This window comes from Pristis pectinata, chromosome 1 (genome assembly GCF_009764475.1).
Source record: "Pristis pectinata isolate sPriPec2 chromosome 1, sPriPec2.1.pri, whole genome shotgun sequence".
Lineage (NCBI taxonomy): Eukaryota > Metazoa > Chordata > Chondrichthyes > Rhinopristiformes > Pristidae > Pristis > Pristis pectinata.
Genome location: NC_067405.1, coordinates 71,538,640 through 71,555,707, shown reverse-complemented (window position 1 = coordinate 71,555,707; position 17,068 = coordinate 71,538,640). Strand labels below are relative to the sequence as shown.

The following is a 17,068-nucleotide window of genomic DNA, read 5'->3' as shown; positions in this document are numbered from 1 at the left end:
GCCCCCAAAAAAAAGTCTATTGCTGACTAGAGGGTTGAATTTTACAGAAAACACAAGAAAATAGTTACATGAGCAGGCCATCCAGCCCCTCAAGCCTATCCCACCACATTCTGATCTGCCCCTAGCCTCAAGTCCACCTGCACCAATTCTACATCATCCTCTGTATTACCCATGTTTCAATAAGGCCAGCCCTCATTCTAAATTCCAAAGAATATTGATCTGATTTTTTTTTAGCCATTTGGGATAGGACAAACTTCTCATGTCAAGAATTAGCCTGGTGAATCTGGATTGTCTCCAATGGTAGTATACCCTTTCTTAACTAAGGGGGCCAAAACTGCAGACAGTACTCCAGGTGCAGCCTTGCCAACACCCTCTACTTTTAAACCACCCTTTCCTCCCTTCTTGAACAAGGGCATCACATTTGTGGTTTTCCAATCTATTGGTACCCTCCTGGAACTCTGAGTTTTGAAAAACTTCAATCAATGGCATTTTCACAGAATCCAGAGTACAATATTTCCTATATCTTCATTCTATTGCATGCTGAGATCACCTAATTATAGTATATCCCACATCTCCAAGAGCCAAATTACTGCAAGCAATCAGTTACAGTAAACAGTGCCAAGAGATTATAGGAATATACTGTAGAGATAGGTAAAGTTTGATACCTTTAGCTTAACAGTCCAGTCATCATAGGGCGAGGAAAGCTTGATGGACCGACTAGTCTCTTCCTTTCCAACAATCTACATCTTCTACATTACAACCATATTAAAAACATAAGATTGACAGATTTTGGTACCAAGTGATGTCAGGGCTAAATATAGTCAATGTCTCACATGAACAAGCAGATTCTAAGTTGCCATAGTAACTGATAACTGCAAAAAAATACTTTAACCTGTTCCCCAAGACAGTTTCAAAGATTTGTTTAGCCTTTCACTGCAAAATGCTAACCATTCATTTTAATTCTGGAAATCAAAACTGGTCAAAAAAGGACCAGTCAGGATCAGTTTTGCAAAGACTAAAGGATCCCATGGCTAGAAGAATGTAGGCTTAATTTCAAATGTTGTCCAAGTATCACAATTATATTTGCAATCAGAAGCAGAATCTGTGCTGCAGGACAGTTCCAAACCTAAAACAGATATCAAAACTATCCCAGATTTGGTTCTGTGGCAAGACTCTCAAATGGGTCAAGAAGTTTGGATTCAAGCCCCATACCAAACTGGAAATGAATGCAATGCATTGAAACTTCAGAACAATGCACTGTATCTTTTCAAAGAGACATCAAATCTATGGTTTTAAGTGGAAATTAAAGATCCAAGTGCATGGCAATGAAGTGGCAAAGAATCCCTGGTATCTGGTCTAATCGTACGTTGCTGAGGACAAATAAACAAATCTATTATACACAGAAATTGTGGAAAAATGCAAGGCAAGATTTTCACTGTACCTCAGTACATGTTATATTAATAAACCAATTTACCAAATTTACTGCTGAGTTTCCATTATAATGGCAGCTGCACTTCAAAAGTAAACTATATCTGTAAAGAGTATGGGGTTTCTGAAGTTCCTAAGCAATGCAAGTTTTTCTATTATATACCTGATGAATATTTATAGGAGGCAATTCTTTAATGATCTTGATTCTCCTTCAACCCACCAGCCCTCAGTTAACAGAATACTTTCACAAACAGCTATTCAAAATCATAATATAGGAAATAGGGGTAGGGCATCCAGTTCTTCCACCCTGCACAACGTTAAGATTATGGCTGATCTTCCACCTCAGCATTATTTTCCAGCACAACTCCCATATCCTTTGATTTTCTTAATGAAACCAGACAGCTTTCAATTTCTGAACACAATGACCAGGCCTTCACAGCCCTCCAAGGCAGTGAATTCCAAAGGTTCACCACCCTCTGAGTTGAAGAAATTTCTCATCTCAGACTCAAATAGCCTATCCCTCATCTCAAAGTGTGCTTCCAGTTCTAGACTTCTCAGGCAGGGGAAATATTATCCCTGCATCCATCCTGTCAGGCATGTTAAGAAATTTGTACATTTCAATGAGATCTCCTCTCATTCTTCCAAAATCTGGAGAATATGAGCTCTCCTCACACTGCAAACCTGCCAACCCGGGAAGTTGAGTGAATGTTCACTGCACTCCCTCTAGGGCAACTACATCCTTTCACAGGCAAGGAGATTAAAACTTCACAATATACTTAACTGAGGCCCAATAAAACCACAACATGACTTCCCTACTCCTTTATTCAATCTTCTTGTAATAAAGACCAAGAAACCATTTGCTCTCTTGATCGCTTACGACACCAGCAAATACTAGACAGAGCCAATTTGCTTCAGAATAGTCCTGCTATTTACACAAAGTAATAATATTTCTAACAGGCCTATGATATAATTCAAATAATTCTGCACTGTTCATTTTTTAAATTGGTGGTTCTCAAGCATGAAGAGCCATTTGGTTCCATGCCACGTGCCAACTCATTGAAAAGAATCCCATCTCCCTACTGTTAGCATACCTCTTAATATTTCTCTATTTTACGTACACATCCAATTTCCTTTTTGAATCTACTTCTTCCACCATTCAAGTAAAACATATCAGATTGCAGCTTTCTACATAAACCAATTCTTATTTTCCCCTGGTTTCACATCCCTTCCCAATCCCTGACCAGAATTATTTTAACTGGGACCTCTGGTTAGTAACTTTTCTGGAAGTGGAAAGTTTGCTCCATCTGTCAAATTGCCCCAAAAATTTGAAGACATTACATGTGCTCTTAATTTTCTTTACTACGGGTACAATTCTGACTTTTTCTAGTCTCTCTTCATAACTTAGTCCCATGTTTGGTATCAGCCTGGTAAATCTTCTCTACAACTTCACATGGGCTTTTGACATCCTTTTGAATGGCCAGTGTTGAACAAGATGCTCCATCTGAGGCCCAGCCAGTGATCTATCATGATTTTGCAAACTTTTGTATATTTTTATTTGTTTCAACCATTAATAAAACAGAGGAACTGACCATTAAACATTCCTGTACCTCTTTAATAACTCATTGTTTAATTTTTTGTTCTCAAAACTCTTCATTTCCAAATGTATCACATAAGATGAAAATATTAGCATGTTTATCAAGAAACTCGCAAAACACAGTAAAACTCCAATAATCCACTGTCTGACTACAGGTCCTCCCCAGGTTACAAACGCCCAACTTATATAGAACCCATACTATGAATGAACATTTGGGAGACCAGTGGGATGGATTTCCCTGCTGCTGCAGGCATTTTCTGCCATGTGGGATATCAGCTCACAGAAACATCATTGCATCTTGCAGAAGAATCTAAACAGTTGAGTTAAACGCCCTGGTTTAACTATACGTTGCCCTTGGTTGGCCGATGTTTTTATTTAAATATAGCCGGGCAGCTGCATTTCCAATTTGCAACTGTTCAGCTTATGAACAGTTCTCAGGAACGGAATCCCGTCATAACCTAGGGGGAAAACTGTATTTGGAAATCCCAATGGTTAATCATCTGGCTCAGCAGGTGATGGTTGCCATGCTCCCTTCAATTTCACCCGACTCTGGTTCACACTCTTCCTTTAAACTTACTGGGTTTACTGGAAAATGTATTACTGTGCAACACAAAACAAAGTGAATTAAAGATATGTTGAGGTTTTAATAGGAATAACATCCAATAGTGTGGAATATCAGCCAATCCAGCACCAAAGTTACAAGCATGCCTGATTATCACTATATAGGTAGGAAAGTCCACATCCAATCGATATGCTATTAAAACTTTTATTTTGGATGAACAGAATACTTTGCAAAGAATTAGTCATGTACTTTAATGAAAGGCCAAATTTCTCTACATGAACAAGCAAAACATCAAGCAGGACGTTTAGAACAAAAAAAAATTTCTGAAACAGAAGTCACATTGAGTAGTGCTGAAACTGACTAATGTAAACACTGTCAGTGTGACACTGGTCTGTCACCAGTTTGTGCTGTTGACTATATTAGCACCCTAGATAGTCTCTTGCTACAAGTCCTAATTTCAATAGTTTCAGCAGCTTTTCTGCATTTGCCTTTTTTATATATGTATACACACACACACACACCACTCCTCATCAAATATGTTTATATTGTAAGCTCAGTTTCCCTCGATAGCAGGGGACATAGCACTTCATAATGTAATGCCGATAAATCAAATCAACGGACTAACAAGCCTCCCAGTCCAATTACAGCCTGCATTATACTCCTTATTTATTTTTACACAAAACGTAGATAGGATCACTGTTAGAACAAAGATGCATGACAAAAATTATCAAATTGCTTTCCCAAAAAATCAAGTCCTTCAGAAGCAGATATTCTTCAGATTTGCAGAGAACATCTGCTTATTACAATCGAAATATTAATCTAAGATGTTTAATGCTCTACACTCTTTCATCACCAGCGTTAAACTGAGTAGTCTGACATTGCATTGTAATTGAAGCAACAGTAGCTCCATGACAGCAGTCACATGACAGGGATAGGATGGATTTTCTAACAGCAACAATAATAGATTTTAAAAAAATACACAAACAGATGCGCAGACAGCAAAACTATCAGCATTTGTTATCCATGCACTAGCAACTGCTGGAGTTTGCACATGCACAATTAAACATATACAGTGGTGTAATTTTTTTTGCAGCCGGCTTCAGGATAATGTTCAGAAAGCAGCAATCTGCCAAAGACTTAAATATATAGAAACACAGAAAAGAAATTTGAAAATGTTATGCTTTGTTTCATGAGATGCAAGTCGAATCTGAAAAGCATTCTAAGCCATAATAATGGCAAAACAACCAGTATGCCTCAAAGAAAATTCACTTTTGTGTGGATGGTCATGCTCAAATGGCATTTCAAAATTAAAAAGATTTTACTTTTTATTTTTGGAAAATATTTCAATTTCTACCTTAACTATTATAAACTACCATTCAAGCTCTTCAAAAGTACTTAAAAATATTGTTTTGTACTTCCAGGTTGCCTTCTGAGACAGCTTTGCGATTGGCTCTTCAGCCTGGTTGACAGCTTCTATGATGTTTGATACCAGTGATCCCCTGGAATTGCTGACAGCTGACTTCAGGAAAGGACTTATCCAACAGCGATTACCAGATCTCCATGGGACAACTTACCGAGGTCAGTGACAATCACCATCACCTCAACACAAACAAAAAAATCCAGGAAGTCTATTACTTATCTAACACATCCCACTGAGAATCTTGTTATTAAACATCTGAGAGTGGCAAATCTCCTAAAGCTGATCCCGCAAACAAGACTTTTGATGTGATCTCACATGGAAGACTGGTCCGAAAGGTAAGAGCCTAAGGGAACACAGAGCAATCTGCCTCCTGTCACCAAGCTAATTTGCCAAAGAATGATGGTTGAGGGATGTTTTTGTGCTTGTAAGCCTGTGATTGATGCTGGGACCTTTACTATTTGTTATATATATAAACAAACTGGATATGAATAAAGAAATATGATTAGTAAGACAGCAGTTGACATAAAAATTGGTGATGTTGTTGTCAGTTAGGAGGATGATCACAGGCTACAAAAACTATTAGCGAGTTGGTAAAATAGGCAAAGCAATGGCAGATGGAATTTAATCCTTATAATTGTGAGGCGATGCACTTTGGGAGAACTGAAGGCTAAGACATACACAATGAATCCTAGGAAGTACAAAGGAATAGAGACACCTTGGTGTACATGTCCAAGGATTCTTGCAGACAGCAGGTAGTTAAAAATGCATTAGCTGGGGCATAGCATACAAAAGCATGGAGGGTATGGTACAACTATATAAAACTTTGGATAGGCTAAGCTCGAGTTCTTGTCACCACACCATAGGAAGGATGTGATTACACTGGGGAGGATGCAGAGAGGATTCATCAAGATGTTGCATTAGATAGAGCATTTCAGTTATGAGGAGACATAGGGTTAGTTTTCCATGAAGCAGAAAAGGCTGAGGAAGCATCTGACTGGTACACAAAATCACGAGGGGCAGAGACAGTGACAAACCTTTCTCCCAAGTAGAAGTGCCTATAACCAGAGAGCTTAAGTTCTGAGGGGTAGAAGATTTTTCCCCCCACCCAGAGGACAGTTGAAATCTAAAAGACATTTCGTGAAGGGTGCTGAAAGTAGATATTTAACATATAAGTATTTAGATTAGATTAGTACTTGAAACACCATGGCACAGAAGGATACGGGCTGAGTGCATGAAAATGGGATTAGTATGGATCTCATTATCAATGGCTGGAACAAACACACTTTCCATGCTGTTTGATGATAATTTGTGCTTATAAAGTACCTAGAACATAGTAAAGCATCCCAAACCACAGAGGCATTATCAAACAAAACCTGACACAAAAGAGTTTTTTTTGAGAGTCTGTCTCAAAACAGTCAACCAAAAGCTTGATCAAAGAGCCTAACTACTCATTGTTTAAAAAGGTTTTTCTCATTTTAGTTTTATTTTAACCAATCACTTTCATACTCTCTCCTCTGGTCCTTGAACATCCTGCCAATGAGAAGTTTCTCTTTATCTACTGTCAAGATACAGTATTTCATGATTTTAAATACTTCTATCAGACCACCTTGTAACATACGGTTTCAAAGAGATAACTCTAGATTCTCCACTCTCCAGAGTATCAATGTAACTAAAGTCCCTCAGGCCTGGAATCATTTTAGTAAATTACTTCTGTAGCTTCTCCAAGGTCTTCACATCTTTCCTAAAATATGGTGCTGAGAACTAGATACAACAGTCCAGTTGAGGGTGAACCAGTATTTTATGGAGAGAGAGTACTTTCTCCCGATCTGAAATGTTGACTGTCCATTTCCCTCAATAGATGCTGCCTGACACACTGAGTTCCTCCAGCTTTTTGTATATTGTTCAAGTACTTTATAGAAGATTCATTATGTCTTCTTCATTCTTGTACTCCATGCTTCTATTTATAAAGACCAAGATACCGTATGTTTTTTTTAAAATCATTTTCACTTTCAACAATCTAAGCACATATTTCCCTAGAATTAGCTTGTTCTAAGCTAAGTTGTTTTCTCACCTTCTCAGTTCCGATGAATGGTCTTCAACCTGACTCATTAATTCTGTTTCTTTTTCCACAGGCACTCCCTGACCTGCTGAGTGTTTTCTGTATTTTCCATTTTCATCCTAGGTTGCCAGCACCTGCAGTTATATTGATTTCCTGTTCCCCTAAATTTCTCTGTCTGGTACCCAATTTTTCTATGACTCTATGATATAAAAAGCAAAAAAAAACCATTCATTCTGATGTTCATGCCAATCAAAAACAAACTGTTAAATTTGTGGTCAATTTCTCTGGGTTTAGAGAAATATGATGTGGCTTTCCCAGATAAAATTGCATATAACCAAGCAAAGCAAATGAGTCTGTTTATTGATTAAGCACAATGACCCAAATGACCAAAATAAAACAAAGCAAATCGTGCTCCAACCCGCACATTCCACCAAGTATCAACAACTTGCCTACAACAGCAAGACATGTCAATTTACAGCACTGCATTCCTCTTTGGGCATTCATTTCATTTCAGCCGAGTGACTGCCCTTTCAGTAAGGACAAGGGCATTAGTTTGGTAGATCAAATTACTGTATTAAAAGGAGAATATACAACTAATGTTCAGTTCAATACTACACAACCATATTAAGAGATTAAGTCCAACAATTCTGGAAATTCACTAGCACCCAGATTAGCAGTGAATAGACACCAGTGTTGATTTGTGCAACAAACATGTGCAGATTAATAATTATACTACTAGAAACTAAGAATAGTGTATGGATAGGGAAAGAATATTTTAATAAAAGTATACCTCACTTATCATAGCATTAAAAGTAGTGGCCAAGGATTTAATATTACATAAAAGCACATTATTTCTTAGGTAAAATTAGCAAGGAATGGATCCAGAGTAACACCAAAAAAAAATCCATAGGGGCCTCAGGTCCAGCACTCACAGAGAATTAAGTGGCAAAATTCACTGTGTAAAATGGCAATGAAACAGGGAAAAAAAATTATTTTACAGACAAGAGTTATAATTTGCAACCTGCACCTTCTGATTTTACAGAAGGTGCAGAGTGCAAATTTTAAATGATTGCAGGGAACAAATCCCATCATTTAAAGCACTTTATATGTCACAAGTTCAGTCAATGGAGTTATTTATCTTCTGTTTAACAGAAGAGGTTATCATATTCTGAACATTAATTATTGACTGTGTAACTGAATTGAACTGTGAACACAGAGAGAGGGATGTCTTAGCATCAGGATTCCCTCTGAATACAAGAATATTTTGATAAAGATGGTTCTGTATGACATGATAGTGCACTGTATTGTGCAGCAAGATCATGGGTCTTATCCACGTTGAATTAACTGATGTGTATATATTTCAATAGTATCTGCCGTCTCAACAGCAAAGAACTGCATTTTTATAGCACCTTTAATGTACAACATCCTTTGCAGGAATGCAACCAAACAATATGAAAGTGCCAAGCCAAAGCGTGTGACAGTGAAAAAAGGTAACCAAAAGCTTGTTAAAGAAGTTGGTTTTTAAGAAGGGACTTAAAGAAGGGGGAAACAAGGGAAGGCCTTTAATGTGAGAAAAGGGATAGTGGAGACAGGGGAATTAAACAAAGTTAAAGCATTAGGGAAGGGCAAACCCATGAAAAAAATAAATAAGAATCATTAATTTGTCATTTTAATGTATTGGAAACCAATAGACATCAATGAACAAAATAATAGATGAGTACTACATTAATAGATGAGTTAGCTATATTTATGGAGAATGGAAGGGGTGTGTGATGGGGGGGGGAGGGGAAAGTGTGAAGATAAAGAGAAAAATCAAAAGTTAAACTATGAAACCTCTCAAGTGTTGTTACTGTGCCTCAACTGAGCTCAACAATGTGACAGCCTTCAAGTAGCACTGCAATTTTATAGCTTCACTGTCCAGATTGAAATACATATTCCAGACAAAGTGCTGTTTAACTACACCTCCCACTTCACGCCATTGGAAGTATGGTTCTTCATCAAGTGAAACAATGCAGAGGCAAACAAAAACAGCTTTCTGGGACAAGTAATATCACCATTTTAAAGCACATCACAAACAATAACGTTCCCAGGTTGAGCATGCATAAGCTGTCATGCTGTTTATCACTCTTAACCTTTGATGTACAAATAAATTCTGTACACTAAGTACATTATCCTAAATATACACGTCTAGATTTTTTAGTGCTCTCCTAATATTGTAATCCAAGAAAACACAAGCACAGTTCTCATATAATCATCGACCATTCTGCATATACACGAGCCTGGAGTTCTGCCCATGAGGTCAAATAGTGTCCAGGAGAATTAACAATATCAATGTTCTGTATAACATTTCAAACAATAGAAACAAGACTCACTTACATCACACAGAGTATAAATTCACCAACATCCCAAGTTAAGCATCATCTCAATAGGACTGCAACCTGTTTGAATACATTCAAAGAGGTTTCAACACAAACCTTAACATATTCACCTGTCTGCTTGACACATCCATCCTCATCATCTTTCTCACTGACTAGAAAGCAGGTTCAACTGGATAATTCTTGACTGTCAAACAGGTCCTTTTCCCTACTCCAATATTACAGTCAACAAAAACATGTGATGAAATAAACCTCATTTTACACTTCACCACTGCCTCTATCCCACCACAATGGTGCTCAAACCCAAATCCTAGGATTAACATGCAATTGCTGAAGAACCCCAAAAAATCCTGGAGCAGTGGCCATCATTATAGGTGACATGACATGTTCAAAGCCTACAAGTTATACTGTCACCTTCATCAGATTCAGAATAATCTTCCAATTTGCTGATGTTCATTTCTGTACTTAAGAATTCATTTACACATATACATCATTGCACCAACAGGAAATGACAATCACATCCTTCGAGTGTATACTGGATGAGCAAACTAAAGATCCAGCAGAGGAAAACAGAACAAACCTCCATTATGAACCAGTGATTTTTGTTTGTTAGGATTTAAATCACTGACACAATTTAGTTACCCTCAGCCCACTTTAATGTAGATACACAATAACGCCCATCTTTATTTAAGGAAGACGAAATGCACATGCTGAGGTCAGGCCTTCCATAACCATTGTATGACAATAGTACTTCAAATTGAATTAAGTACTTATGTGAAGTATAGTCATCGAAATACATAAGAAAGACAGTAGTTACTTTGGATGCAGCACGTTCATACAAGCAGAAATAATGTTCTAGAGGTTGATTGATAAATAAATATAAGCCAGGGCGTGGGAGAACAAATGCTCTTCTTTGAGATAAAGCAGTGCAGTTTTAATGGCTGCTTGGGCCCCCAAGGTGATGAGGAAAATAGTACAGATATAATATGGAGATGGAAAATAGCAGAGGAGAGAGGTGGTGGGGGTGGGGTGGGGAGGTGAGGGGAAAATAAAAGAGGGTTGGCAGTTGCAGGAATGGGGGAGGAGTGGTTGGAAAATGAGTGTTTGTGTGAGGGGGAAGGCAGGAGGGTTGTCCGGTGGAGTGACTGAGTGGGGGTGAAAGGTTTGACCAGTGGGGGGAGGGAAGCAAGGGGAGAGTGTTGACTGCTGGAGAGGGGAAGGGGAAGAGGGTTGAAGGTGAAATGAGGAGATTGGGGAGAATAGAAAGGGTTGACCAGTGGAATGAGGGGGGAGGTGGATAGAGAGTGTATGGTGGAGTGAGGGAAATAAAGAGGGCTGACCAGTAGAGCGAGGGGAAAGAGGGTTAACGGGTGAGGTGCGGGGTGAGGGTGGAAAAAAACAGGATTGATCAGTGGGGTGAGGCGGAAGGGGGGACAGTGTTTGACCAGTGGAGTGGGGAGGGGGGCGGAGGCAGGGGCGGGGCGGGATGGGATGCAGATGGTGACTGGTGGAGTGAAAGGGAGCAGAGGGTCGACCGGGGAAGTTGGGGGTGTTAAGAGAGTTGGTCAGAAGAGGGGTGGAGGCGAAGGGAGGGGGGTTGAGTAGTTGGGGGTAGAGAAGGCTGGGCCGTGTCTGGCTGTCGGTGCGCGGATGTAGTATTAGGATACCAGTAAAAGCCTTGACAGCGAGAAGAGTTCTGGCGTGCGTCCTGCAACTGAGGAGGCAGCGGTAAAGAAACGGACGTACGTGGAGTTTTCATTAGAGGTGATAATAAAAGGTAAATGGGGAGGCCGAGACAGGGGAGCACCGGGGTGGCCGTGACGAACGCGCTCCCTGCCACCCACACGCCTCCCCCTCATTCGTTCGTTCGTCCCTCCCTCCCTCCCTCCGACTCACGACACTCACCGTCCAACACTGGCCTCCGACCAGTCCTGGCCGCGTTAATGCCTCCTCCCTTCGGCCGACGTCGGCTGGTCAGGTCCCGACGCGGGAACCGAAGGACGTTCAGAGGAGGACGGGCCTTAGCAACCGGCGGGGATGCCACCTCGCTCTCTGCCGCCGTCATCAATCTCCGACCGTCAGCTTCACTCACCGTTACCCAATACAACTGACGTCATCATGCAGTGACAGGGGCGAAGCCATTCAGTGTTGGAGGACAGTGACGGCCGAGGGATGCTGGTGTCACCGGGGAATTAGTCACGACAGGTCGTCGGCATTTGGGAAAATGTCTGTTCCTTTCAGGAGAGAAAGAAACACCAACAAAATAGACTTAACAAAAGTCTCTCCTTTTCCTGGGTTGGGTTCAACTACTGAACAACCGATATTATTTGCACTTCCCTCTCTGTGGTGCCCACTGATCACAAAGATAGAGTCAAACTGCGCAGAAACAGGCCCTTCAGCCTACCGTATCCGTGCAGACCATCGATATCCATTTATACTTTCTAGCAGTCAGCCCGGAACCTTCCATAACAAAAACTGAAATTGCTCAGCAGGTCAGGCCGCATCTGTGAGAGGGAGAAACAGAGTTAACGTTTCAGATCGAAGATCCTTCATCGAAACTGCAGCCCTCTACACCTTGGCGATTCAAGTATTCATCTTGATACTTAAACGTTGTGGGAGGCTCTGCCTTCGCCACCCCGCCAGACAGTGCATTGCAGATTCAAGTTACCTTCTGGGTGAAGATCCTTAGATTCAGATTCAGATTAGTTTATTGTCACAAACACAAGGGTGCAATGAAATTCCTTGCTTGCGTGAAGCTCACAAAGTAAACAGTAGACAGTAATAATAAGTATAACAATAAATACAGTAATGAGTGCAAAACAACAGAATGATGCAAAGATTGTAGTGCAAATCTGAAATAGTGCAAAAAGTGACAATAACGGAATAACTGAGAGAAGTATAATTAAGAGTCTGAGAACAAAACAGCACCACATGAAGGGGATGTGAAAAAGGTGATTGGTTCAAAAGTCTGATAGCATAGGGAAGAAGCTGTTTTTGTCTGGTTTTCTGGGCTTTCAAGATCCTGTATCTTCTCCCAGAAGGTAGAAGAGAGAAAAGGAAACGGGCAGGGTGGCAGGCATCTTTTACGATACTATTAGCCCTTCTGAAGCAACACGTCGTGAAGATGGACTAGGCAGTATTTACCACTCTCTGCAGTTTCTGTCAGTCAGAACAGAATAGTTACCATACCAGACTAAGATGCAACACATCAGGATACTTTCTATAGTGCATCTGTAGAAGTTAGAGAAAATCCTCATGGACAAATCCTCATGAATCTTCTCAGAAGCCTAAGAAAGTAAATATGCTGATGCACCTTCTTGATCACTGCATCAGAGTGGAGAGACTAGGAGATGTTGCTGGTGATATGAATACCAAGGAAACTGAAGCTGTGGACCATCTCTACAGCAGCTCTGTTGATGAGGACAGGGTTGTGTTCACCACCTGCTTCCTTAGGTCAACAACCAACTCTTTTGTCTTGCTGATGGTAAGAGCTAGGTTGTTGTTCTGACACCATAACACAAGGTTCATAATCTCCTTCCTGTACTCTGTCTCATCATTATTGTTGATCCGGCCTATACCTGTTCCCTTAAACACATGCCTTTTGGCTTTATATACCTCTGCTGTGAGGAAAAGTTTATTACTACTGTAATCCAATTCCCCATGGTTCAGCATTTTATTAGTCTAGAGTGTGTGTCAAGGATCCAGAGTGTGAGCAGGGTGTACGATCGGAGACAGGGGTTCAGAGTAAGGGCTGGGTGTGCAGCAGGGACTAGGGTCCGGACTATGGGTTGGGTGTGTAGTTGGAGCTGAGGTAGAGGTCAGCAATACACAAGTCAAAATGTGGATAAGTTTTGTGGAGCCAGGGTTTGGAAATTTTGCTAGTCTGGCATCACTAATGTCCCAAAGATGCTGAATTATCATAGTGTTGCTGTAAGCTATTTATGCCCCTCATAGCTTTCTGTACTTCAATCATCAGCCTCCTCCAGCAAGGAAAACAATTCCAGTCCATCCAGTCTCCTCATAACTGACACCCTCCATTCCGGCCAACAATCTAGTGAATCTCCTCTGCACCCACTCCAGGGTAATCATGCCCTTCCTTTAGTATTGTAATCAGAACTGCACACAAGCCTCCAGTTGTGACCTAACCAATATTTTATAAAGTCACACCATAACAGTTTAGGTCCACATGGGAAAATCACAGGATTTTAGTTTTACTAAATGACTCATTTCTGGGTGAATACTAGCATTCACCTTTTAAGCATTTGAAATAAATTAACCCAGGAAAAACTTAAAGAATATCCTTAGCTATTCCCAGAATGTATAAGCATCACTTTTCGCCAAAATGAAGTTGCTGAGCCTGATGGTTTTGTCAAATGGCTTCCCATTTCCAAACAGCCCAGCTGGTCAGATAGGCTTTTCCCCAAATACTAATGAAACAAAATTAAAACCACACACAGCTCTTTTAATGTTCTCTGATTTTTCTCCCAAGTTACTCACAGCATTAAACAGGAGAAAAATCTTTAATTCATGCAGCTTTCATGAAAGATTGGCTTCCTACCCATTTTATGACTAAATCATTTAATCCCTCAAGCCTATCCAGCTAATCAGTAAGATTGTGGCTTATCTGTGATGATTATCCATCTTTTTCCTACACCACCAAAAAGGCAAAATAAAACTACTAATCTCACGATTAAAATTGACAATTAACCTGGCATCAGTTGCTATGGAAGAGACAGAATTCTAATCTTCTATCATCTTTTGTGCATGAAATTGTTTTCTAACCATTCCTGAAACTTCAGTTCTAACTTTTAAATTATGTCCCTTCTTACTAGACTACAAAGCAACCGTTACAAGGCTGTGGGTCAATGCTGCCGAAAACGTCAGCATTCACAGTGATACACGGCATAACCAACTGAAATGCTAACTCTATTTCTGTTTCCACAGATGCTGCTTCATCTGCTGATTTTTTTCCAGCATTTCTGCTTTTATTTCAGATTTCTAGTGTCTGTAGTTATTTTTTTCATTTTCATAGACATATATCAGCTGAAAAGTCCCATTGAAAGTCCCCCTGAGACATTAACTCTTGTTTGTCTCTATAAAGATGTTGCTTGACCTGCTGAGTAGTTCCATCATTTTCTACTTCATTTCAGATTTCCAGCATCTGCAGAATTTTGAAATCTGTTCTTGTCAACTTTCTGCATAATTACGTTGTCACTGTTCATATAATCTTTTTTTTAACCATTTCAATGATTTAAGATGAATATAAGAATATGTGGATTGACCTACTGTTTCTCTGTCATCATTTCCAACGATCTGAGATTCCTGTGCCCAAGCAGAACCCTGCTACCCATTCCAAGCCTGACAGGGTCTGACTATGTGTGTTAGGTTTAAGTTGGATATCAGAAAAATAATAAGTCCTTGGGCTCAGACTGGGCTTGGATTTGCTGCACTCAGGTCAGGTTCAGGTCCACAATCTCATTATGCATTTCTGGGAAAGGAGGATATACCACTCAATGATGTTATATTTGTGATAATTATAGAGAGACAGATACAACTGTGGTAACTGCAGAGGGGTCTCCCTGCTGTATGTCATTGAGAAAGCCATTGCAGCAGGGTTCTCCTCAACTGCCTTCTGCCTCTGATCGAAGAGCTACTCTCTGAATCACAGTGTGGATTTAGCCATTTAGAGGATCAGTGGACATGACCTTCACAGTGTGATACCTTCAAGAAAAATGAAGGGAGCAGTACCAGCCACTATATGTGGCCTTTATCAACCTCACTGAAGCTTTTGACTCCATAAATTGAGAGGGACTGTGGAACACTCTCCTCAAATTTAGATGCTTACAGAAATTTGCATCATATTTCTTTTGCTTTGTGATGGTGTGCAAGCCATGATCCTATCCAATGGGTTCTACATTATAAGTAAACTCAGTGAAGCCTGGCATCAGACAAGGCTGCTTCATTGGTCCAACATTTTTCTCAATCTTTCTTGCTACAATGTTGCAACTCACCTTTAACAAACTTCCCACTGGAATGGAGCTAACCTTTAGAACAAATGGGAAACTGTTCAACCATACTCCAGAACCAAGGTCACCTGAGTAGTTGAGCTGTAGTTCCAAGTTCAAAGTTGAGTTTATTGTCATCTGCACAAGTACATGTATGCACAGGTGCAATGAAAAACTTACTTGCAGCAGCATCACAGCCACATAGTATCATATAAGCAACATTCACAGGAAAAACATAAATTATACACAATTTTTACAAGAAAGAACACAATCAGAGTAAAAGAAACCTAAGTTCATTTTAGTGCAAAGTGATCAAAGTGGTCTTAGTATTGCTAAACTGTAGTGATTAGGGTTTGCCGGTTGGTTCAAGAACCGAATGGTTGAAGAGAAGTAGCTGTTCTTGAACCTGGTGGTGTGGGACTTCACGCTCCTGTACCCCCTGCCTGATGGTAGCTGCGAAAAGATGGCATGGCCCAGATGGTGGGGATCTTTGATGACAGATGTTGGCTTCTTGAGGCAGCACCTCCTATAGATACAACTGATGGTGGGGAGGGATGTGCCTATGATGAATTGGGTGGAGTCCACTACTCTCTGCAGCTTTTTATGTTCCTGTGCATTTGAAATGCCGTACCAGACCACGATGCAACCAGTCAGATACTTTCAACAATACATCTGTAGAAGTTGTTAGAGCATTCGGTGACAAGCCGTACCTCCTTAACCCCCTAAGAAAGTAAAGACACTGGTATGCTTTCCTTATGATTGCATCTATGTGCTGGGCCCAGGACAGGTCATTCGATAGGCTAATGCCCAGGAATTTAAAGCTGCTGACTTTCTCCACCACCAATCCCCCAATGTCCCCCAATCCTTCCCCTTCCTGAAGTCAGCAATCAGCTTCAATTTTTATCAACAAAATAGTTTTATTGACATTGAGCGAGAGGTTGTTGTTATGGCACCACTCAACCAGGTGTCCTATCTCACTCCGGTAAGCTGACTCATTGCCACCTGTGATTTGTCACAGAACAGTAGTGTCGTCGTGTGCAGTAGTATGCAGAGGACATGCTCAGAGGCCAAGCTTCAAGCCATCGTTGACTCATTCATGAGAGCATATAGGAGGATAAGCCTTACACTCAACATCCACAAAACAAAAGTCCCTCACCAACCTTTTTCCACAGCACAATGTTGGCTGGAAAATAAAGGTTCATGGCGACACCCTAGGGAAGATAGATCACTTCCCAAAATTCAGGAGCCATTTCTCAGCAAAGGCAGACATCATTAATGAAATTCACTGTCACATTCAGTGTGTCAACAAGCCTCAAGTTGATTGAGGAAAAGGGTATTTGAAAATTATGCCATCAGATCTGGTGCAAACTCACAGTTTACCACACAGCAACATCCCTCCCATCCTATTTGCTTCTGAGCTCGGGGCTACATATGGTATGCATTTCAAAGCACTTGAAAGATAATGCCAATGCTCTCTCCACAAAATCCTCCCAACTCAATTGGGGGAGGGGGTGGTATAATTGAACCAACATTAGTGCCCTCTCCCAGGGCAACATCTTCAGCATAGAGTTCCTAATTATACTCAGTCAGCTCCTGGGCAGGCCACATCATTCGCATGCCCAGCA

At 40.5% G+C, this 17,068-nt stretch overlaps 1 protein-coding gene across 6 annotated transcripts in view; it reads right to left on the bottom strand.

Moving 5' to 3' along the window:
- Positions 1–17,068, bottom strand: part of LOC127571287 (trafficking kinesin-binding protein 2-like) — a 101,780-nt gene that overhangs the window by 84,303 nt on the left and 409 nt on the right. For 3 of the 6 annotated variants that reach the window (XM_052017595.1, XM_052017587.1, XM_052017559.1), the window contains exon 1: positions 11,344–11,510. The exons of 1 other annotated variant lie outside the window; for it this stretch is intronic. The gene's annotated coding sequence lies outside the window, so the exon portion shown is untranslated. Of the gene's footprint in view, positions 1–11,343; positions 11,511–11,842; positions 11,943–17,068 lie in introns of those variants that run through there. 2 more of the 6 variants (XM_052017580.1, XM_052017575.1) reach the window with 1 other exon arrangement.